Source organism: Trachypithecus francoisi, unplaced genomic scaffold (assembly GCF_009764315.1).
Source record: "Trachypithecus francoisi isolate TF-2019V2 unplaced genomic scaffold, Tfra_2.0 Lachesis_group17, whole genome shotgun sequence".
NCBI lineage: Eukaryota > Metazoa > Chordata > Mammalia > Primates > Cercopithecidae > Trachypithecus > Trachypithecus francoisi.
The window spans coordinates 4,494,955-4,519,658 of NW_022681462.1; the positions used below are offsets into that span (position 1 = coordinate 4,494,955).

Here is a 24,704-nt window from a genome sequence, read left to right on the forward strand (position 1 = left end):
CATGTGCAACCCAGCTGCCGATTAGCCCCCGTTGGGCCACTTGAGGTTCTACAAAGGACCCATCTTTCAAGACTCTGGGAAATAAATTGGAAATTGTCACCTTTCAGGTGCTGAAACTGGCAGGTGTCGGAGAGGTGGGTGATGTGTGGTCTTTGGGGCCAGAAGACATAGCCGGTGACCTTCTACCACACTGCATTGAAAAGCTCTCTATTCTGCCTCCTGAAAGTCCAGCCCTGCACAGCTCCCAACCTGGTAGATTAGGGCTGGAAAGGTAACCTAACAAGAGTTTGTCCTAAGGCGGTAGAGAGAGAAAAGAAAAATCTCCACTAGCTGGCTGTTCTCCCATCTCTCTCCCTCTTCTTGGCCCTCCCTATTCCCTGAGACACAATGATATTGAAATTAGGCCAGTTAATAACCCTACAATGGCCTCTAAATGAGTGAAAGAAAGGGTCACATGTCTCTTACTTTAAATTAAAAGCTAGGAATTATTAAGTTTAATGAGGAAGGCATATTGAAAGACAAGACAGGCTGAAAGCTATGACTCTTGCACCAGTCAGTTGTGAATGCAAAAGAAAAATTCTTGAAGAAAATGAAAAGTACTACTCCAAGGAACACGTGAAGATTAAAAAAAAAAGGGAAACCTTATTATTAGCCTTATTGCTGATATGGAGAAAGCACAAATGAATGGTCTGGATAAAGGATCAAACCAGTCACAACACTCCCTTAGGCTGAAACCTAATCCAGGGCAAGGCCCTAACTTTCTTCAGTTCTATGAAGGCTGAGAGAGATGAGGAAGCTGCAGGAGAAAAGTTGAAAGCTAGCAGAGATCGGTTCATGAGGTTTAAGGAAAGAAGCTTTCTTTCTAACAGAAAAGTATGTCCCCAATATTTCAGGGGACATACTTAAACGAAAGATTGTTTTCTAGTTTATCTACAATCCAAATTTAACTGGGCATCCTGTGTTTTTCTGGCAACACCATCTCAGAGGGCTGGCTTCTTCCTGCAATAGCAGTTTTAATCAGCTGAGCACTTTATTTCATTTTTGCCACGGAAGAATTGATTGTCTTTTCCTCTGCTCAGGGTGGGGCAATGGGGCGCTGGTACATTTTAAGAATTGAAAATGCTTCAGTGCTTGCAACTTTCCTAAGCCGGTCTTCCCAGCCTCAGAATTGCTACTGTTACTTCCCTGCTTGGTTTAGGCTCTGAGGCCAGATTTGCCACGTCCATCCCTTAGGCATTGAGAACTTATGTTTGCTTCCATCGGGGTTGTGTTCAGGGACCTCTCCTGGGTTAACCGGCATCTGGGGTCAGAGTGAGGTGGATGAGGAGAAACACATCAGCCCTTGGCCCCTGGATACTTCGCCAGTGGCTTCACACCTGGGAGTCACAGACCCTGCTGAGTGAAGGTCAGCCACACTGGACAGTCCTTTTGAGAACCGGCTTTTTAACTAGCAGAGACAGAGTGGTCACCAATAGAACATCAGGCCTTGACGATTGGAGGACTTAGCACAAAAGAAGGTGGGAGGGAGGACAGAGGACAAGGAAGCCTGCTTGGTCTCCTGTGGTGGTCCACAGAAGTACAGAAGTGTCCAGAGTGCTCCCAAACGGAGTCAAGCTGCATCTGCTCCAGGAAGCCTTTCTTGATAGAAACAGAGGGGCAGTATCCTCTCATTTATCCCCCACCTCTCCCAGAGGGCATGCCTGGGCCAAGGCTCACCTGGCTTCATGTGTGAGCTGTGTCTGTATTCACCCTGCATCAGCTCAGTTCAACACATCTTTCTGAACACCTGCTATGTGCTGGGTTGCAGACTGACAGCTTCTCTCTCTCTCTCTCTCTTTTTTTTTTTTTGAGAGGGAGTTTTGTTCTTGTTGCCCTGGCTAGGGTGCAAGGGCGTGACCGCAGCTCACTGCAATCCTCGCCTCCCAGGTTCAAGCAGTTCTCCTGCCTCAGCCTCCTGAGTAGCTGGGATTACAGGTATGTGCCACCATGCCTGGTTAACTTTGTATTTTTAGTAGAGACAGGGTTACACCATGTTGGTCAGGCTGGTCTCAAACTCCCGGCCTCAGGTGATCCACCTGCCTAGGTCTCCCAAAGTGCTAGGATTACAGGCATGAGCCACCGTGCCCAGCCCCTCTTTTTTTTTTTTTTTTTTTTTTTTTTTCGCTTTGTGAGGGAGTCTTGCTCTGTCGCCCAGCCTGGAGTGCAGTGGCACCAGCTCAGCTCACTGCAACCTCTGCCTCCTGGGTTCAAGCGATTCTCCTGCTACAGCCTCCGGAGTAGCTGGGATTACAGGCACATGCCACCATGCCCGGCTAATTTTTGTATTTTCAGTAGAAACGAGGTTTCACGATGTTGGCCAGGATGGTCTTGAACTCCCGACCTCAGGTGATCCGCCCATCTTGGCTTCTCAAAGTGCTGGGATTACAGGTGTGAGCCACCACATCCAGCCACAGCTTCTTTGTGCCTTTTCACAATGCAAAGAGACCAAGAAAGCTCTCTGCAGTCTCTTTGCTAAGGGCACTAATCCTATTCATGAGGGCTCCATCCTCATGACCTAATTGCCTCCCAAAGCCCCACCTCCGAACATCCTCACTTTGGGGGTGAGGATTTCAACACAGGAATTTGGCAGGGAGGGCACAAACATTCAGACCATAACACCATGAGATTGAGGAAAAAAAGTTTTTTCATGCTCACATCTTCAGGAAGTAACTTGGCACAGCCTACTCAGGGACACCTTTTGCCCACAGAAATCCAGCACAGGAAATTGTTCAAAAGCTCATTACACACAAGCACCTACCACATCCCTGGGCACCTTTTCCTCATCCATCTCTTCTCTCCACCCGCAAACTGTCTGCCTGGGCTAGCTTGGGCTAATTACTGAGCAATAAAGTGTCTGATTTTTATATAGTGGCTCTGTTCGGAGCTGCCAAAGACATTAAAAGTAGGGCCAGGGTAGGAGAGAAAAACATATTTTTCCATTATTTTACCTAGAAGATTCATTTGACGGGGAGAAATAGGCTCACTGTCCTAACCAGAGAGTTGGATGAGAAAAAAATTCCTCATTAATTTTAAATATGTCAGCTGGAGAAGGAGATTAAAGTGAGGACGACGGATGAATGGTGCCCCTGGGAACAGACAAAAAGCACACCCAGGAAAGGGTATGGGGTCCCCAGTAGGCCCTCAGCAGAAACAGAGCTACCCTCACTACCTCTGCAGGGACAGCAGCTCCAGAGGGTGCCCCTTGGAACAGGGGCACCATGCACTGGACACCCCCTCCCACGGCATTGGCTGGCACTGCCCACTCGGCTGGCAAGACTATAGGGTGATGAGGACTTGGCTCTGATGAAGTCGGAGCTGGAGATAAAATACTGTGGGCTCTTGGCATTCTCCTAAGTGGCCTGGCGAGGCATAGATGATAATAAGGGAGCATCCCATTCGGTGTTTACACTCAGCTGTCTCTAGTAGGCAAGTTGCAAATGTTCGCCTTTATTAACGCATGTGTCTTCTCATTACCCTGCAAAGCAGACGGGTCTATGGTGTCTTCGAGAAAGAAATACTGGCTGGTTTCTTAAAGCAACTTCGAATTCCCCTTGTACCATGCTTAGATTGCTGTGCAACTTAGAGGGGGCCCCTTTGCTCCTGCCAAAGTGGCAAGAGGTGAGCATTGAGGGAGCGGTTGGCAGGACAGGTGGCCAACATCAAAGGAAAGCTGAGCTACTGTTCACAGCTGCTCTCTATCCAGGCCCTTTGTAGGAAGCCCTCCGATTTACCTGTGGGTTAGTGTGGGAGCCCACGCATGTGTGTTTTCTGTGTGCTCAGCCTCCCTTGTAGAACCAGTCCTCCCTACTCTCGGTTCAGATAATTTAGGTCGAGGATGGGCACATGACCCGGACCAGGCCAATTACAATTGTACGTATTCCTGGGTACGTAACAAGCCAGAAAAGTCAGAATCAATTTAGGACCTTTCTGGAGGTATCGGAAGAGGGACTCTTTTCATGGTTTGCTAAGTTGGTGGAATGTAAAATATCTTTGCCATTGTTTGGGAAAAGCCTGCCTAGGAATAAAACCAATGTGAAAGAAAGCAGGGCTGAAATTGAGAGGTGGAATCCCAATGACATGGTTTTAGTACTTGGGTCAAGCTGTGCCTGAAACTCATAGACTTTCCATTACCTGAGCCAATGCCACCTTTTTGCCTTAATCCAGCGTGGGTTTAGTTTCTTTAGTTTACAATCAAAAGAGCTCTGTTTCATACTGTAAGTATATACATTTGGACATGTTCTATTTCTGAGACTCAGTTTTCTCATAGGTAAAATAGGGATAATAATGTTCTATCTACAGCTATTGAACAGAGCCAGTCACAGGACCAAGAATATGATCTTTCCTTGGCCCTATTGACCATTTTGGTCCTAGTTTTCTCTTGCAAAATGGGCGAACAAGACTGCTTGACCTCCCAGAAATGGAAGCAGTTGGGATAATGGATGTGGAAAGGAACCTGTACACTTATATGGAATTTTTTTTCTAGGGGTAACCACATTAAAAAAAACAAACTTTTTATTTTTGAGATGATTGTAGATCCACATGCAGTGATAAGAAGCAACACCGTCGGTCACCGTGGCTCACGCCTGTAATCCCAGCACTTTGGGAGGCCAAGGTGGGTGGATCACGAGGTCGGGAGCTGGAGACCACCCTAGCCAACATGGTGAAACCCCATCTCTACTAAAAATACAAAAATTAGCCGGATGTGGTGGTGTGCACCTGTAATCCCAGCTACTCAGGAGGCTGAGGCAGGAGAATCACTTGAACCCAGGAGGGGAAGGTTGCAGTGAGCTGAGATCGCACCACTGCACTCCAGCCTGGGTGAGAGAGCGAGACTCTATCTCAAAAGAAAAGAAAAAAGAAAAAGGAAAAAAAAAAAGGAAGCAATACACCCTTCACCCGGTTTCCCCAGTGGTAACGTCTTGCATTGCTATAGTAAATAGCAGAATTAGGAAATTGGCATTGATGCAGTACATTGACCTTAGAATTTCACCACTTTTACATGCATGCAGTTGTGCATGTGTGTGTGTGTATACTTAGTTCTATGCAATGTGAGTTCGTATGACCACCACAGTCAGAATATAGACTACAAGGACCCCTTATGCTATCCTGTTTTAGCCATGGCCTCCTCCTCCCCTCTCATCTTGCCAAACCCCCGACAGCTGCGAATCTGTTCGCCAGCTCTGCAATTTTATTATTTCAAAAATATTGTATACACAGAATCATATGAGAGGTAGCTTTTTGAGATTGGCTCTTTTCACTCAGCATGACCACACTGAGATCCATCCAGCTTGCCGCGGGTATCAGTAGTTTCTCCGTTGTATTGCTGAATGGTGTCTCACGGTACGGCTGTAGTACAGTTTAACACATTAATAGAGGGCATTTTGGTTGTCTCCAGCTTTTCTGGCTGTAACAAATAAAGTTTCTATGAACATTGTGTATAAATTTTTGTTAAAAACACAAGATTTTGAAATGAAAATTTCTCTGGGATAAAGGCCCAAGAATCTAATTGCTAAATAAGTCCAGTTTTAGTTTTAAAAGAAACTGATAGCCAGGCACGGTGGCTCATGCCTGTAATCCCAGCACTTTGGGAGGCTGAGACAGGCAGATCGCTTGAGCCCAGGAGTTCAAGACCATCCTGGGCAACAATGGCAAAATCCTGTCCCTACCCAAACAAAATACAAGAATTAGCTGGACATGGTAACACACACTGTAGTCCCAGCTACTTGGGGGGCTGAGGCAGGAGGATTGCTTGAGCCCAGGAGGTTGACGCTGCAGTGAGCCATGATGGTGCCACTGCACTCCAGTCTGGTGGACAGAGTGAGAACCTGTCTCAAAAAAACCAAACCAAGGCCGGGCGCAGTGGCTCACGCCTGTAATCCCAGCACTTTGGGAGGCTGAGGCGGGCAGATCATGAGGTCAGGAGATCGAGACCATCCTGGCTAACATGGTGAAACCCCGTCTCTACTAAAAATACAAAAAATTAGCCAGACGTGGTGGCGGATGCCTATAGTCCCAGCTACTCGGGAGGCTGAGGCAGGAGAATGGCGTGAACCCAGGAGGTGGAGCTTGCAGTGAGCCGAGATCGTGCCACTGCACTCCAGCCTGGACGACAGAGCCAGACTCTGTCTCAACAAAAAAACAAAAAACAAACCAAACCAAAACAAAAACCAAAAAACTGACAAGCTATTTTTTAGAATGGCTGTACTATTTTTTATTTCCATCAGCAGTATATAAGTGGTCTGATTTTTCTGCATCCTCAGCAGCATTTGGTGTTACCACTACATTTTATTTTAGCCATTCTGGTAGGTATGTAATGCTATCTTGTACTTTTAATTAGTATTTTTCTAATGGCTAATGATGTGGAATATCTTTTCACATGCTTGTTTCCCATCTGTACATCCTCTTCAGTGAAATGTCTGTTACATGTCTTTTGCCCATTTTCTAATTGGATTGTTGAGTTTAAAGAATTGTTACATATTCTAGATACAAGTCCTTTGTCTAACACGTGATTTTCAAACAATTTTTCCCAATCTGTAGCTTGTCTTTTTGTCCTCTTAACAGAAGCTTTTACAAGAAAAGTTTTTAAGTTTGGTAAGTTTCAATTTATCAATTTCTTCTCTTTTTTCTGAGACAGGGTCTCAATCTGTCCTCCAGGCTGGAGTGCAGTGGCACGATCACGACTCACTGTAGCTTTGACATCCCAGGCTCAAGCAATCCTGCCACCTCACCCTCCTGAGTAGCTGGGACTACAGGTGCACGCCACCATGGCTAGCTAATTTTTTAAAAGTATATTTTTAGTAAAGACGAGGTCTCTCTATGTTGCCCAGGCTGGTCTCAAACTCCTAAGCTCAAGCGATCCTCCTGCCTCAGCCTCCCAAAGTGCAGGGATTACAGGCGTGAGCCACCACAGCTGGCATCTCCCTAAGTATTTAGGTCTTCTTTGGTTTCTTTCATCAGCACTTTGTAATTTCAGCATAAGGATACTGTGTATGTTTTGTTTGATCTGTTTGATAACTATTTCCCTTTCTTTGGGCAATTATTAATTGTGCTGCATTTTTAAATTTTGGTTTCCACTTGTTCATTGTTAGTATATAGAAATGCAATTGATGTTTGTGTGTTGATCTTGTATCCTGTGATCTTATTGAACTCAATTATTAGTCCTATGAAATTTTGTTTTGTTTTGCAGATTCCTTGGGATTGCAACCATATTGTCTGCAAATAAAGACATTTCTATCTTCTTTTTTACTCTAAATGACTTTTATTTCTTTTTCTTCCCTTACTGCAATGACTAAAACTTCCAGGACATTGTTGAGTAAGAGTGGTGAGAGCAGGCATCCTTATCTTGTTCCCGTCTTAGAAGGACAGCATTCAATCTTTCACTATTGAGTATGATGTTAGCTTTAGGTTTGTGCAGATGCTCTTTATGAGATCAAGCAAGTTCCCCTTTATTCCCAATGTACTGAGTGCCTTTAATCATTGATGGGTGTTGAAGTTGTCAAATGTTTTTCAATGTCAATGGTTATGATCATATTTTTCTTCTTTGGCCTGTTGATACGGTGAATCACATTAACTATCAAGTATTGAGCTAGCTGTACATATGTGGAACAAATGCCATGTGGTCATGGGATTTATACATTGTTAGATTCAATTGGCTAAAATTTTGTTCAGAATTTTTGTCCATATTTTAATTGGAACTTGTTTTACTGTTGAGTTTTGTGAGATTCATATATTTAATGTACAAGTTCTCTGTTAGATATATAGGTTGCAAATCTTTTCTCCCAGTCTATAGCATGTCTTTTCATCCTCCTTACAGGTCTTTTGCTGAGCAAAAGTTTCAAATTTAGATAAGGTCGAATATATCAATCTGCTATGAACTGAATTGTGTCCTTCAAAAATTCCTATGTTGAATTTTCTAACTCCCAATGAGACTCAGTGTGACTCTGTTTTGGCCTGAGAGGAGGTGATAGAGGTTAAATGAGGTCATAAGGGTAGGGCCTGAATCCCACAGGGCTGGTGCTCTTACAAGAAGAAGAGAGACAGGAGAAAGAGGAGCAAAAAAGAAAGCTTTGAAAGAGCAGCCATTGACTTTGAGGAAGTCCAGGAAAGGAGTGTCCAGGAAGTGGGAGAAGAAACTTTTTCAGTGTGGAGAGAGATCCTGATACTTCAGAAGCCCCTGATAATTCAAATCTTTTTATACAGAAACAACCAGCTATGCCTTGGGATCAAAATCTAGAACAATCAAATGGAAATTGCAGTGAAGATGAACAAAAGGGAAAGCAGAAATGTAGAGAAGGAGGAGGAGAAGCAGGCAGAAAGAAAGAGTGAGAAAAAGAAGAGGAAAATGAAAAGGAGCTGGAAGATGAACAGAAAAAAAAAAGGAAAAGGGAAATGAGAAACAGTATCCCAAGAAAAGATGAGTCAGCAAATCCTTCATGGACAATCTCTGGGCAAAGTTTAAGTTAAACAGCTGCCCACAATACAAGAGCGCTATCACTCTTATTTGAATTTGGCATGACACATCAACAGATAAGTCAATGGTTTTGTAAAAAGAGGAAGAAATATGACAAACAAATGTCCAAGAGAAAGCATAAGAAAACACACACGAGATGGGGTCTCTCTGTATTGCCAAGGCTGGTCTCGAACTCCTGCCCTCAAGCGATCTTCCCACCTTGGCCTCCAGAAATGCTGTGAATCCAGGCATGAGCCATTGCACCTGGCTAAGACAATTTATATACACCATTCTCACCAATAAATGGAGTTCTGAAAGGATAAACAAGAAAATATTAACAATCGTTAATTCTGTGGAGAAATGAGGGGATTGAAAAGGAGGTTTCATACAGTTTATTTTTACCCTACTGTAGATTTAAAGTTTTTATAATGGATGTTAATTCATTTTATTTAAGAAAAAAATCAATCAATAAATTTTTTTTAAAAAAAAGAAGAAGAGACTCCTCTCACACGAGGACACTGTGAGAAAGCAGCTGTCTACCAGCCAGGAAGGGAGCCCTCACCAGAAGCTGAACCCTATCAGATCTTGATCTTGGACCTCCAGCCTACAGAACTGTGATAAAATACATTGCTGTTGTTTCAGCCACCTAGTCTATGGTATTTTGTTATGGCAGTCTGAGCAGGCTAATATATCATCTTTCCTTTTGTGGGCCATGATTTTGGTGTCAAATCTAAGGACACTTTGCCTAGTCTGCATTTTAATTCAAGTGTGTTTTCAAGTCGTAAGGAAATCAACCTGTAATTATGGAATTTCAGGCTAGTAGCAAGGACATTCTGCATCAGAAAAGGGCCTCTTTGAACCGTCCGTCATCCTACACCCAGCTCAGTCTCCTGAGCTGGCTCCGGCCAGCTGGCTGGCTCCTTGCGAGTAACCTCAAGAAGTAATATCTGTGTAGAGATCACGAGGAGAGGCGTGTGATGCTCGCCTGTTGGTACAAAACCTTAAAAGAAGAGTAAGTGGGTCCAATAAATGCCAACTGTTCCTACGGGAAATTATTGTCTTCTAAGATTCCTTTCCACATCCATTATCCCAACTGAGCTCTAATCCTCTGAGGTGAAGCAACTTTGATACCCTTTTCACAGAGGGGTGGACTGGAGCTTCCACAGGACCACGTGGAAACAGGAACTGATTTTCAGCTAAGAACTGTCCTCAGGGATTGGCTGCTGTTTTTTAGGAGTAATAAAAAGAAACCTCTCCAGCTAGCTAGAGGCCCAAAGGGCTCTTTAGTGGACATATGTTGAGATACCTCCTGGGTCCCAAAGTGGGAGATCTCCTGGGTCTCAAAGGTGTGGGACCCTGTCCTTACACGTGTCTCTCTGCTTTTCTCTACTCCTTTGCTCCATTCACTGGGCCTCTCACACAATGCATCCTGATTTCCCTAGAGTAGAACTCCTGCAACACAGTGCCCAGTTCCTTGGAAAGGGAGTGTGACTGGCCCAGCCTGAGCCATGATTAGGTGAGGAAGGAGACTGTCTAAGTACAGTTTAAGTCACTTGAGGCTCTCGTGCATGGGAGTGGAACTGGATGAGTTGTGTCAACCTGAGCTGTTTGGAAAGAGACTGAACTGAATTGAACAAAACTGAACAAGCCTTCAATACTGCTACTTCTATCCCTCATCTTACAGATGTAGAAACAGAAGCTCATGGAGTTAAATAAATTGCCCATCTAGGTCCAAATTAGTTCAGTAGGAAGTTCCTCATCAGAACAAATTAATAAAGTCGGGCTGTTCTCTTCACAGCCATGATGACCCCAAGCTGGTCCTAAAGTTGGTCCCTGATTGATTTCAGGGAAGAATTTCTTAGATGGAATTGAATGTGTTAAGGATAATGGCTTAAGCTCAGCCTATGGCATTTGGGTCAGTGGATTTCCAATGACACTCATGCAAAGGGCTTCTGAGTTTTGGTAGAAAGAGCATAAAATGTTAGGGAGCATTTTTCAGGAATATTTTGGAGTACAAATAATCAAAACTAGACTCAAACTGCTTTAAGGAAATATACTGAGAAGTCCCAGAGTGCAGGTAGCTTTAGGCATGATGGAAGGTAGAGATTCAAACAAAGATACCAAAGCTCTCTCACTCCACCTCTCAGCTCTTTCGTCTATATTTTCTTTACTACCCAGCAGGCTCACGCCACAGGGTAGCAAAGGAGGCCACTAGCAGCTCTAGGCTTACACAGTCCTCAGGGCTACTGCACCCCATGAAACAGAAAGTGTGTCTATTCCGAAACCTTAAAACAGAAGCCCCAAGGTGTGATCTGACTGGCCCAGTGTGGGTCTGTGCCCATCGTGACCTGATCATTGCACTGGACAGGGGAAGCAGAGATAACCTAATGATCAGGCTGAGGATGCCGAACTACATGAATGGTTTCCTCACAAGGACGGGAACCTGGATATTTCTGTTCCTAAATTGTATAAAAAGAGCCTGTGACGAAATCGCAGGAAAAAACAGAGTAGGGTAGTGGTCACTGTGTGCTTTTCTTTGCCGTGTGAGTTACCCAGAGGTACCTCTGGGTGGTGTGTAATAGTGCCTTATTCACAGTCTCTGCCCAGCACCTGCCAGGCTGCGGGTTCTTCGCCACTTCCTATTGTTGTGTGTGATGGTGCCATGATGGGAAGGCAGGCCTTCCCTTTACCCTGGCCTTCAGGAGTTGGCTTGCTCAAGTGCTCATGGTTGAGAAAAGATGCAAAGGAATTAAACCCCAAGATCCTTCTTTAAAAACAGCAATCAGTGAAATCACTCCAGGTGAAGGTTTTAGAACCTAGATCAGTGGTTTGCCCGGCTTTCGGTTTGTAAGGACCCTAACGTTCACTGCTCTTCCCTCCAAACTGGAGAACCAACAAAGGGCTGACAATTTTTTTAATGTCATATAAGAGCGCTAAAGAAAAAAAACACCCTGAACCCCATCAGCTACAATTACTCTCATGACCATCTCCTTTCCTAAAGTCAGCAGGACATCATCTCTTCAAAGGGTAGCCCTTCAAACGAAACCCGTGTACATTCTGAAAAACAAAGCACACTGCTCCTTCTCGGTGCTCATTCCAAGAGCAACCTGTGAGAGCAGCACCCAGGCCAGCGTGGAAGTCCATCCCTGTCCATCTTGTCACCGTCACTCGATGACCTCAGATGTCCTAGAAGCGATGCCTCAGCCCCAGTGGGGCAGGGCCACCCCGTTTCAGCACCTGCTTCACCCAAAGCTTTCCTGAGGGAGTGTTTCCCAGACTTTCCATCACCTTCAGGCTGCCTCTGTGAATCCTGTAACAACAGCCTAATTTCCCCCGCCTGCCCTCATCCCGAAGCCAGGAGAGAGGCTAATCTGACATACATAACGATACTCGGAGGAGCAAGGGGACACAGAAGGGCTTCTGAAGAAGGTTCTGCGGGGGTCTAAGGAGCCTGGCAGAGTAGCTTTGCTGCGGGTGCTCCATTAGTGGCGCCACGTCAGGGCGCGTCCCACCTACGGCACCACGCAGGGCGCACGCCACCTACGGCACCACGCAGGGCGCACGCCACCTACGGCACCACGCAGGGAGCCCCACCTACGGCACCACGCAGGGCGCACGCCACCTACGGCACCACGCAGGGAGCCCCACCTACGGCACCACGCAGGGCGTTCCATCGGTGCTGCTCCTGGAGCTCTTCATTCCCCTTCACCTCTTCCATGTGCAGGTTAGTCCTGTGTCTGTTTCTCTATCCATCCACACATGACCTGAGAGGGGGCCTGCAGTACCCTCAAAGCAGAGCTGAGGGTAGCGGGTCACACAAGGCTGAGCGCTCCCAGGGAGAAGCTAGGAAGACACCCGCAGGGTGAAAACCCCCAAACGAGGGTGCTGCACAGATTGTCAGCAGTGACAGTGAGGAGAGGAGCGGGGGCTGCGTGAGATGTGGCCTGGGACGGGGCGGCCTCTTTGTTTTGTTGACCTCGTTCAGAAAGAATGTGAGCCAGGAGGGAGACCTCCACGGCCTTGCTTCCCTGCTGCCCAGCCGAGGTGGTTCCTTTAGTATGTCAACTTGGCCAGGCCACAGCACCCAGACACTTGGTTCACCATCATTGAGATGTTGCTGTGAAGGTATATTTTAGATGAGATTAACATTAAAATCAGTAGACGTTGAGTAAGGCGGATGACTCTCCATAATGTGGGTGGGTGGGCCTCGTCTAATCAGTTGAAGGCCTTGGGAAAAAGACTGAGGTTTCCCAAGAAACAGGAAATTCTGTCTCCAGACTGCCTCCAACTCGAGCTGCAGTGCCAGCTCTTCCCTGAGTCTCCAGCTTGCTGGCCTGCCTGGCAGATGTGGGATTTACTAGGCCCCACAATCGCATAAGGCCAATTCTTTAGATCAAAACCTCTGCCTGTTTCTCTCTCTCTCTATGTGTGTGTGTGTCCTAGTTTACACACACACACACTCTCTCACACCCTGCTGGTTCTATTTTACTGGGAGTCCCTTTTCAGCCCAGCGAAATCCTAGTCTCCTCAGGTGGAGCCAGGTATTAGCATGCTGGCAAAGCGCTTCAGGTGGCTCTAGTGTGAAGTTAGGAAGATTGGGGCTAACACTGTGATTCTCAACCTGCTGGGGCTAATGCAGAATTCTATGCAGAATCACCTGGAAGTGACTTGCTAAAGATGGCTGGTCCCCACCTACCTCCAGGGTTTCTGAGTTGGTAGGTCCAGAATGGGGCCTGAAAATGTGTATTTCTGACATGTTTCCAGGTGATGCTGAGAGTGCTGGTCTGGGGACCACATTTTGAGAACCACTCAGCTAAAGGATGATGTAGATAGTGAGGGTTTACTTGTTACATCAGGAGATGACAGCCACATCCTCTGCCTGGTTGCCAGTGGTCATAGCAGTAAAGGCAGTACCAAATGGCAATCAACACCCAACAATCACTGAGTTCTGTGCCTGGCGCACAACTATGAATCTTACAAGCTCTGTCTCATTTCATCTTGATGACCACCCTCTGAGATGGTTTTAAGATTTCCATGTCATACATAAGGAAACCAGGACAGAGAACTGGGGAAGTTGCCCAACTCACTAAGTGGGCTAATCAGGCCTGTCTGACTCCCAAATCCACAAACTCAACCATCTTACAAATGGGAGACGAAGGCTCAGATGCGCTGTGGTTATTCAGGGTCACCCAGCACCTAAAAGTGGAGTTGGGACCTGGCTCATTAGCCAGTCACCCTTCCATTCTGCATCATTTCCCATCTCACATGAACTAATAGGCCAAGGTTGGGATGAGGGCTACTGGGTGTACATTTGGGTAATTACAGATGATGATGGAGTCATGTGCCACATATCAAGGTTTTGGTCAACGGTGGACCGCACATACAACAGTGATCCCGTAGGATAATGGAGATGGAAAATTCCTATAGGCTAGTCACATCACAGCCATCGTAACACGCCAACGCAATATGCGTTTGCAGGGGTGCTGGGTAAACAAACCCACTGTGTGGCCATTTGTATAAAAGTCTAGCACATACACTTACCTACAGTATATAATACTTGGTGATAGTAAATGACTATTAGTGATTTATGTATTGGCTATGTTACACTATTTATCATTATTTTAGAGGGTACTTCTTATGAAAAAAAATGTTAACCCGTAAAAGAGCCTCGGGAAGTCCATTAGGAGGTTTTCCAGAAGGCACTGCTGTCATAGGAGATGACATTTCCATGCGTACCCCTGAAGGCTTGTCAGTGGGACAAGATGTGGAGGTGATACAGGTGACCCTGACCCTGTGTGGGCCTAGGTTAATGGATGTGTTTGTGTCCCAGCTTTTAACAAAATAACTTAAAAGGAAAAAGTTTTAAAAATAGAAAAAAGTTTATAGAATAAGGATAGAAAACATTTTTGTACAGCTGTACAATGTGTTTGTGTTTTAAGCTAAATGTTACTACAAAAGAGTCAAGAAGTTAAAAAAGTTAAAAATTTTATAAAGTAAAAAAGTTACAGTAAGCTAAGGTTAACTTATAGTTCGAGAAAAATATTTTTAAATGAATTTAGTGTAGCCCCTGTGTGTCGTATTTATAAAGTCTATAGTAGCGCACAGTGATGTCTTAGGCCTTCATACTCACTCAGCACTCACTGACTCACCCAGAGCAACTTCCAGTCCTGCAAGCTTCATTTATGGTAAGTGCCCTACACAGGTGGACCATTTTTTATCTTTTTTTTTTTTTTGAGATGGAGTCTTGCTCTGTCACCCTGGCTAAAGTTCAGTACTCACTGCAACCTCCATCTCCCAGGTTCAAGCGATTCTCCTGCCTCAGCCTCCCAAGTAGCTAGGATTACAGGCGCCCACCACCATGCCCAGCTAATATTTTTGTATTTTTAGTAGAGACGGGGTTTCACCATGTTGCCCAGGCTGGTCTTGAACTCCTGACCTCAAGTGATCCACCTGCCTCAGCCTCCCAAAGTGCTGGGATTACAGGTATGAGCCACCACACCTGGCGATTTTTTATCTTTTATACCTATTTTTGCCGTACTTTTTATATGCTTAGCTATGTTTAAATACACAAATGCTTACCATAGTGTTGCAATTGCCTACAGTATTCAGTCCAGTAATATGCTGTGCAGGTTTGTAACCTAGGAGCAATAGACCATACGCATAGCCTACATGTGTTGTAGGCTGTCCCATCTAGGATTGTGCAAGTACACTCTATGATGTTCACACAATGATGAAATCACCTAGCAATGCATTTGTTAGAACATATCCCTATCATTCAACAATGCAAGACTGTATCTAGTTCCTCAGAATCAAAAAAAAAAAAAAAATCAAAACTCAAGAAACATCAACGGCCTCTCCTGCCCATCCTCCTCCACTGTCTTGGTAAAGCAACAGCCTAAGTAGCAACTCGAGGAGATGCCTTGAGCATGCACCAGAGCGATGGCGGCTGCCCAGAAGCCAGAGTCACCGCCTTGTGCACCCACCGAGGCTCACATGATGAGCGGCCAGAGCTTGGCTTCCTTTGTGGATTCAAATGCCGACTCGTGAGAATTCAGGTGCTTCTCACTCGACCCCGGCGCTGTTCTAATTCTGGAGAGCCTAGTGATCAGGACAGGCTGACTTCTGTCTCTGGAAGTTTACCTTCTGGCGGAGGACGAAGAAATAATGAAATAGTTGCAGGTGAAGATTTTGAAGGCTTTGTGAAGAAAATGACAAAGGTCAATGTCATGGTGATTGGCTTCAGAGTATAATTTAGGAGGTCAGGGAAGGACTCTGAAGAGCTCAGAGCTGAGATGAAATCTGAGCCATGGAATGGAATTAGCTCTTTAAAGAAGTGGAGAAGGAGCCCTGCAGCAGAGGGAACACCTGAGCAAAGCCTTGAGGCAGGAGCACGCTGTGTTTTGCAGCAGAGCTCTGGAAGCTGATGTGGCTGGTGCAAGTAGTTTGGGAAGAGGAGGGAGAATGGTCAGTCCCAGACAGGAGGGCCTCGAGGGCACTGAGTCTGAATTGCATACTCGGGGTGACAGGAGGCAGTGAGCAGACACAGCTGGGAGTGATGAGGTTGGGGGACAGAGTAGGCATGCACTCGGGGGCCAAAGCCAAGCTTGTGCAGCAGTGGATAGGTAACGCAAGGGTTGCAGAAGCGGGCCGGCGCGGGCCCCCTGCAGAAGCACACCTGTCTCTTTGCAGATATGGGGCCAAGTCCCTCTCACTTTTTTGTTCACAAACAGCATCTCCACACCCCCTGGGGAAGTGTCACTTCCTTTTTTGCAGTTTGCCACTCAGCGATTCTCTGATTTATGAACTTTCTAGCTCTGCATCTTGGCAAGGTGTAGATTTCAGAGGAAGCTTCTAATGAGGAGAGGAGGGGAATTGAGTCTGGTGACCTGTGCATCCAGGAGTTCTCTCACCCGACACAACTCATCACTGATGAAGGAGCGGGCCCTCTCTGCCCATGTTCTGTGGTCCAGACACACCCCTGCTCCAGAGACAGAGCCCAGTGATTTATGACAGAGTCCAATTAATGTCCTGCCTCCACTTTTCCAAACTGAGGAATGAGTTGGGAAAATTAGTTAATCTCTTTGAGTCTCAGCCTCCTCAACCACAGGATGGGTTGTTGAGAGAAGCAATTCAGATAGCGCATGTGAGGAGGGGCCCAGAAGGAGCCCTTGGAAGAACTGATGTCCTTACTTTTTCCTCAGCAGGGCAAGCTACAAGTTACATATCACTTGTAGGCTTGGTTCTAATAGTACCTTCTATTATTTCTCCTTTCCCCAACTACCACTGACAGAAACACTGAATAAAGTAATTATCAGTAGTATAATAAAAACTGTTATCAAGCAGTGACTTCATCTGTCACTCTGTAAACTCTTCACACATTGAATATCCACATTATATGATTGAATGTCCACAACAACCCTATTAATCCCATTGTATAGATGAGGACTCTGAATCCTGAAGACAGCAACTTATCCAAGGTGCGGTGGTTAATGGGTACCTTCTGTCTAAGGTCATCAGTTCTGTGACTTTGAGGACAATACTTCTTGGAGCCCCATGCTCTTTCTCCAAACTTTATAATGCTGTTATATGCAGTAATTAACTTCACACAAGCTCCAGCTGCAGGAAAGTATAAGATATTCCTAATCCTCACCTTGCAGAGCAGTTCAGGTTTCAGTCCTTAAATACCCCTTTGCCTTGATCAATTCAGTCCTAATCAGGACACTTACATAAATCATAAACCCAACAGTTTCTGTTGGTGGGAGAGGCTGGAATCAGTGCTCTGTGAAGATAAGAGTTCAGGGCTCTGTGGCTGGTTTGCCTAAAACCCTCAAGCCTGGCTTTTCTCCTTGGGGCTCCTCAAGGCAATAGGTCTTCACCTTTTGGGGGATTATGTGACCTTGTGGATCTGCTCCCCATAACAGTGCACAGACAAGTGTAGTTTCAGGGCTGACCGTCACCCTACAGCCTCAGTAATGCCCAAGTTGAGATGGCTTCTATGAGTCAGCGTTCCCCAGAGAAACAGAAAGCCATGGTGTCATTCAGCTCAAGCCCAGGGTCTGACAACCAGGGGAACCGATGGCGAGATTCCCAGTCTGAGAACAAGAGAAGACCAAATGAAATGTCCCAAATCAAGCAATGAGGCAGGGGAAAAGGGTCAATTCCTCCTTCCTCTGCCTTTTTACTCTATTCAGACCCTCAATAGATCAGACAATGCCCACCGACGTTGAGAAGGGCAATCTGCTTTCTCAGTGCCTCAGTTCTAATGCCAGTCTCACCCAGAAACACCCTCACTAACACACCCGGAAGTAACGTTTCATCTGCGCACCCCATGGGCAGTCAAGTGGCCTTGCAAAATGAGCCATCACAGGGCTTTCTAGTGAAGCACAGGAACATGGGCCCTTCTGCCCAGGGCTTAGGGGAGAGGGCTGCCCCAGGCCCCTGGAGGTAATGATCTGCCCTTAGGTCACTTTCCTAAGCAGAGATGTTACTCAGTCTTTGCCAGGAGAACACTTTCCTTCCCATTCAGCACGGTCATGATGCGGCCTCAATAGAGGATTGCATCTCAGCAGCCTTCTGTCCTTTCTAGCTCCCCACGGGCTCTGGCTACCGAGTATGTGCCCTCCTATATGCCCAGAATGAATTCCCCACCTCTCCACCCTCCTCCTGCATTGCACTATGAGGCAATTTCAGGGCCTGGCCACAGCTTTTTCTATCACCCTGTCCCACAAACCTTCTGCCTGGTGTCCAGATACAACCCGGCAATGCTATGTAAGGCTCAAACAAGCCTTCTCGCCCGCACCTTTCTTCTCCTCCCTGACCCTGAGGATATTCTCTTTGGTACTCCATGGGACTGTGTGTCAAAATCTCCATTGAGGAGCCCAGGACGACGGCGAACTCCACAGGGTACGGGGATGTAGGCCAATGCAGAGCAGAACCTAAGAGTTTCTCTGACGTCTTCTAGCTTCTATTTAGAAGTCATGCAATGTTTTGCATCTCATTCCATGAGATATACAGGTTTACTTAAACTTTTTTTTTTTTTTTTTTGAGATAGAGTCTAGCTCTGTCATCCAGGCTGGAGTGCAGTGGCACCATCTTGGCTCACTGCATCCTCTGCCTCCCAGGTTCAAGTGATTCTCCAGCCTCAGCCTCGTGAGTAGCTGGGATTACAGGTGCACCCCACCATGTCTGGCTAATTTTTGTAATTTGAGTAGAGACAGCGTTTTTGGCCAAGCTGGTCTCAAACTCCTGACCTCAGGTGATCCGCCTGTCTTGGCCTCCCAAAGTGGTGGGATTACAGGAGTGTGCCACTGTGCCTGGCCTCACTTAAACATTCTAAGAGTTTTCTATTGACTGCTCTCAGGAGAATCGACGCTCTTATGCCATGTCTTGCCTGTAGCTTTGTCTCTTCCCACTCAGCACACTGACTCCTTCAGAGAACCAGAACCCAGTTAGCAGGACCTGCTGATTAGGGGTTATTCATTTGTTCATTTCTTCTGCACATACTGGGGGAAGCCTGCCGTGTGGAGGATGGCACAGCTGTGAAACTCACGAGTTCAGAGTCAGGGCTAACTTGCATTCAAGGCTCTGCTCACTTACTAGCTATGTGATTTTGGGCAAGTGACTTACCCTCTCTGAGTTTTAGTTGTATTATCTTTTAATTTTTTTTTTTTTTTAAGAGACAAGGTCTTACTCCTGTCACCTAGGCTGGAGTGCATTGGTGCTATCATGGCTCACTGTAGCCTCAGACTCCTGGGCTCAAGTGATCCTCCCACCTCAGCCTCCAGAATTGCTGGGACTACAGGTGCACCACCACCACACCGACTTATAGTTGCATTACCTATAGCTTGAGGGCTGTAGGGGCATCTGCCACATGAGACCTGTGAGAAGTAAATGAAATAATGTCTGTAAGCCTTCAGTACCTTTCAGCACAATGTTCGCTATGGGCTGAATTGTGTTCGCCATTATGGCATCATCTATAGAATTGTCCATATGGAATTATTAAGTGTTAATCAAAAATATTAAGTAGGGAATTATAAACAATGATAAAGATATTAAAATTATTTCATGTAAAGCGCGTAAATGCACACTGATTTGCCTGTCTTTTGATGGAGGGTCAAGGCCCTGGCTTGTACCTTGTCTTTCTGCAGGAACGTTAAGTCTTCTTCCTTATACAAATTGCAAGTGTGATCAACAGGCTATGCTCTGCAGTTTTGATTCTAAAAATGGAGCAAAGGTATATAGGCATATACGATGCAAGAGTTGTATGAATATTCAATTTTTCCCCCAAACATATAAACTTGTCCTGCCCACACCTATGTCAGTGCCACTGGTTTCCAGAGACTCATCTTTCTTGGGTCTTTTCAACAAAAAAAGCTGTCATTTTCACATTCATGTTTCATTAATTTGTAAGTGCTGAGTTAAATTGTGTAAGTGTGATAGCACATACATCTGGCAGAGTGGGTTTGGGAGGAATCCCTGTGATTCTGGGTGAAGGGCACCTCAACTGGTGAGGTAAGAAGGGAATGGTCTAGAGAATTCCCTAACACATTAAGCTCCAGGGCACGAGCACAAATGGAGGCCCACATGCCATGCTGCTGAACATTTGAAAGTTACAAATCAAGCTCACTTGGCCAGACGCGGTCGCTCATGCCTGTGGTCGCAGCGCTTTGGGAGGCTGAGGTGGGTGGATCACTTGGGGTCAGGAGTTCAAGATCAGCCTAGCCAACATGGTGAAACCCTGTCTCTACTAAAAATACAAAAATTAAACAGGTGTGGTGGCGCGCACCTGTAATCCCAGTTATTCAGGAGGCTGAGGCAGGAGAAATCACTTGAACCCAAGAGGCAGAGGTTGCAGTGAGCCAAGATTGTGCCACTGCACTTCAGCCTGGGTGACAGAGCGAGGCTCTGTCTCAAAAAAAAATTAAAAAAATAAATAAATAAATAAAATAAATCAAGTTAACTCTAACAAAATACAGTCTGCCTTCCTCTCCTGACAAACCCAGAAGCTCAGGTTTTAACATTGAATTCTTGGACTCTATAGGGCTCCATGCTAGAATAGGGTCATCAGAAATGGCCAGCTCTGAGGCCCCAGCCCAGTTGTACTTCATTCGTCTTGTCACCCCCAGTTCTCGCACACCAAGGGGCCTGGCAAGTACTGTGGAAGTTCCATCTACACCCGCTACAAACAGTTGCCCCTTGGCCATCCTCAAGAAGAAAACCCAGAAAACCCGTCCTGCGATGGAAGGGGCATGGGGCCCTGTGGGCAGGGAATGCTGGGGTCCCAGGTGTGCCGAAAATGGTCTAGGCCCAGGATTGGCAAGTATTTCTACAAATGACCACATGATAAATCTTTCAGGCTTTGCAGGCCATACGGTCTCTGTCGTAACTACTCAAGTCTGCCGTTTTGTGGTGAAAACAGCATAGATGTTATGCAAACAAATGAACATGGCAATGTTCCAGGAAAACTTTACTTATGGACACCAAAATTTAAATTCCATGTAATTTTCGCATATCATTTTTCCTTTGATGTTTTTACAACCATTTAAAAATATAAAAACCATTCTTAGCTTATGAGTTGAATGGAAACTAGTGGCCCAGGAGTCTTTTGCAAACCCTGGTCTAGAAGGTGAAGCAAAAACGCTAGGTGGACACATCCCAGTGAGCCCTGGACCTCTTACCTGTGGGGTGTGGGGTGGGGCCCTCAGGGGCACAGGGTTGAGGGAGGATCCTCTCTCGCCCAGGCATCAGGATGGTACTAAAACTGCCTGCCAGGCCCGAGCAGTCATGGTGTTCTGCAAAGGGTAACAAGGGGAGTGGATGAAGAGGAGCCTCTCCTGTCCACAGGAGCTGTTTTGGTCATGATCCTTGGCCAGGCCCCTTCTGCAGCATGCTGGGCCGGCAGCTCGCCTCTCCTCTCTGACCTGTTATTTCCAATACTCCAGGCCTCCTCAGAGATGCAAAACATGCAGAGGGTCTCATTTGCTGTGATACCTAGAGCCAGGGCTCACAAAGTACTCGATTTCCAGAAAACTCAGTCTGGGACCAACAGCAGAATGAATGGGCTTCTCACTGCAACCCCTCAGCCCCTCCCAGGGAACATCTCCAAACAGCTACCAGCCAGACCCGTCTTGAGGGTACTGGGCGCTGTGAACGTCTCCCCTTCTGCTGGGGCCTTGCATCTGCCGGGCCAGCCAAGGGACAGAGCATTCCTTTTCATTTCAGTTCAGCAGCTGGATTTAGGCCGTTGTCTCAGACATTGGTTGATGTGGTTGCGGGACGATCTATTTTCCGTTTGCTCGCTTGCAAGCGATTTCTAAAGCTCTTGTGGAAATCATTGTTAGTCATCCCTATATTTAGCCTTAAGCTGAATCAGTTTGATGGCTTCAAGGCAGAGGGAGAGGGGAGAAAAAAAGAGGGGGCTATTTTGATAAGAATGCACTTTTCCTCAATTTTCACTTTTAAAAATTGCAATGTGTACTCCGGAGGTGGGTGTGATTTTTGATAACAGATGTAGTCAAAGAAAATTATTTTAAAACACATTTTATGTCTAACTGACCATGCAGTGATGAGCTGCTTCCCCCACGATTTGACTCAAATTACCATGGGAACAGTCTGAATCTTCAGAGAGGCGCTGTACAGAGAGACGCATCTGGCAGACGGTAGCTTCTGCCTCGGCCCTGCGTTCCCTTGAAGAATGAGCTCATTCATTTGTTCCTCCAGGTGTTCCAGTGGCCCTCAAGACCCACCTCCTGTTTCTAAGCCTGAGGGTCCTATCAGGGTCTTTGGGTAGGTTACAGGGGAGCAAGGCCATGGGGTACAGAGTCCTTCGTTAGCAAGGCCAGCCCTGGCTGAGCTCAGTGGGGAAGGACATCATCTGATTCTGAACCTTCCCTTCCTTCTGCATCCAAGAGTTCAAGAGAGGCCTGCCTGGCAAATTTGTTCAAAATTGGCAAGTCCACAGGAATGGGAGCCCTGCCTCTTGCCCCGGCCCCTAGCTGTTCTCTCTTCTCCCTCAACTCTTAACGCCAGATCCGTGCCCCTCCAGGAAGCATCCCAGAAGGTTAGAGGGGTTGCAGGGCCAGCCTGCACCCCCAACCCCCATAACTAGGACTTCCCTGTCCAGGATTCATATGCCACGTGGAGTCCTTTTGGCATTCAGGCTCTATGCTAAGCATTAGAGCACTTGTCCAGAGCCCAGCTATGTCCACTCAGAGGATAAAGTTTAAATTCACATTCTCAGACCTCACCCTCAGGTCACCCGCAGAATGTGTAGGGGTGGGGGACTGGGCTTCAGTCATTTTTAAGGGCTCCCTAGGAGATTTGAACATGTGGCCAAAGAAGGCAGCTACCATGTTAGAGATGCAAAGACAAATGACTCTACTCAGAGTCCCTGGCCCCCAAGCACCTACCTTGCTCCAAACCTAGGGGTCCCACCCTGCTACCAGCTCAGTGAGCAGCATCTACACCCCATAAACCTGGTACCCCTGTGGGCCTCCAAGTGTGCACATCCACATGCCTCTCTAGATGGTCAGGCCTACGAAGGCAGAGGCTGAGTTTATGTTGCTCGCCTGGCACTGCTCCTGCCCTGTAGTAAGGCTTTTCTATAGGCACAAATCAGTGAATAAAAAGACACAGCCCTCATCCATGTGGAGCGTATCCAGGAACCTTGAAGCATTTTATCTTGGCCAGAGTCAGGTGTAGGTTTCTAGATCCTCCAATCCAGCAGGTCAGTTGGTTGGAACAGTGTCTTCTCCCCACCACTCTTCCTGCAGGATTGATATTTGCAGGAGCTGGCTGAGCAGGGCTCTGCTCACCCTGGAAGGGCCCAGCCTTTGGTTGGAGTCTGTGATCACCACTGGCTGCTCCTTGGCTCAGTAGCCATCAGGAGGTCCTCGAGGGACCATGTCTCTGCTAGTCTCAGAGCCATTGGGCATTTCCTCTGCCACCTATGATGTCACTATTATATTACCTATGATGTCTTCTCTTCCAGTTAGATCCTCCTACAGCAGGGTTCTCAGCTCTGGCCACTCCCTGGGAAGCTTTGACACATTTCAGTGGCTGGGACAATACAGACCATTTCTGTGAGAGTTTCTGGGAATGAAGCTTAGCTATCCATAGCTATTAAAGCTCCCCGAGTGATTGCAACTAGCTCCAGAGCTGAGACCCACTGAGCTAGGGTGAGGCTCAGACATGCGTATATTTTAAAAATTTGTCAGATTGATTGAACAGACAGCTAAGGTTGTGAGCCTGGCCAGGAAGTGACAATTTGTATGTCCTGCTGGTTTTTAAGGGATAACAGCAACAAATATTGACTAAGCATGAACTTCCATACTGGTCATTGTTCTGAGTGCTTTCTGTGCATTAGCTCATTAAATTTTCACCACGCCCAGAGGAAGTAATAATAACAGCTAATGTTTATTTCACACTGCATATGCACTGTGCTAAGGGCTTCACCTACCTCAGTGTATTTACAGATAAGGCAAACTGAGGCACAGAGAGGTTAAGTAACTTGCCTGAGGTCAAGAGCTGAGTGGTGGTATTGAGAGGAGACACTTACTCAGGTCCTAGGCTCCAGAGCCCGAGGGCTCTTCCACTGTAGCCTGGGTGAAATATGGTGACCAACAATTTGTGTAGAGGAAGGACTAAGAGAAGGTGCCTCAGAGCTGACGGTAGGCCTGAGGGGTCTGCCTGCAATGCGCTTCCTCAAAGAGCACCATGTCCCTGGGTCAGAGCTCGGGTCAGGGGAGAAGAGTGGGCCGGGACAGGGGCTCGGGAGCGGCCCTATCATGTGGAGACTTCCTGGAGCCTCAATTCTAACACAGGAGGAGGCGCAGAGGAAGCATTCTATGTGTGCGTTTCCTCCCCCACACTTTCTGAGTCCCCCTAATTTCCGTTCTGTGTTCTCTAGCACCAATCCACATACATATGCCACGAGCTATGAGGCCTCTGTACAGCGGGAATAAAGATCTCCTTTCTGCTCTTCCCACTTGACAACTTGGAGATTGTACAGGGTTAGGACAGAGAAGGGCTGTGTGGTTAGAACCTGCTCCTGGGTCGAGGGACGGCCGGGCTGGTCCTGTGCATCCCCACTCAGGGCTGAGCATCATTCTCCCTTTCCACCATCCCTTCCCCTCCTACCAGAAACACCCCCACGGACTTGACTTCAGAGACAACGCCACCCCTATTCAGGCCCTGAGGCTCAGGAGCACTGTCTACC

At 46.6% G+C, this 24,704-nt stretch overlaps 1 pseudogene; it reads left to right on the top strand.

Moving 5' to 3' along the window:
- Positions 1-3,257: 3,257 nt before the first annotated feature.
- On the top strand, positions 3,258-8,689 carry LOC117063066 (annotated as a pseudogene).
- Positions 8,690-24,704: the final 16,015 nt, after the last annotated feature.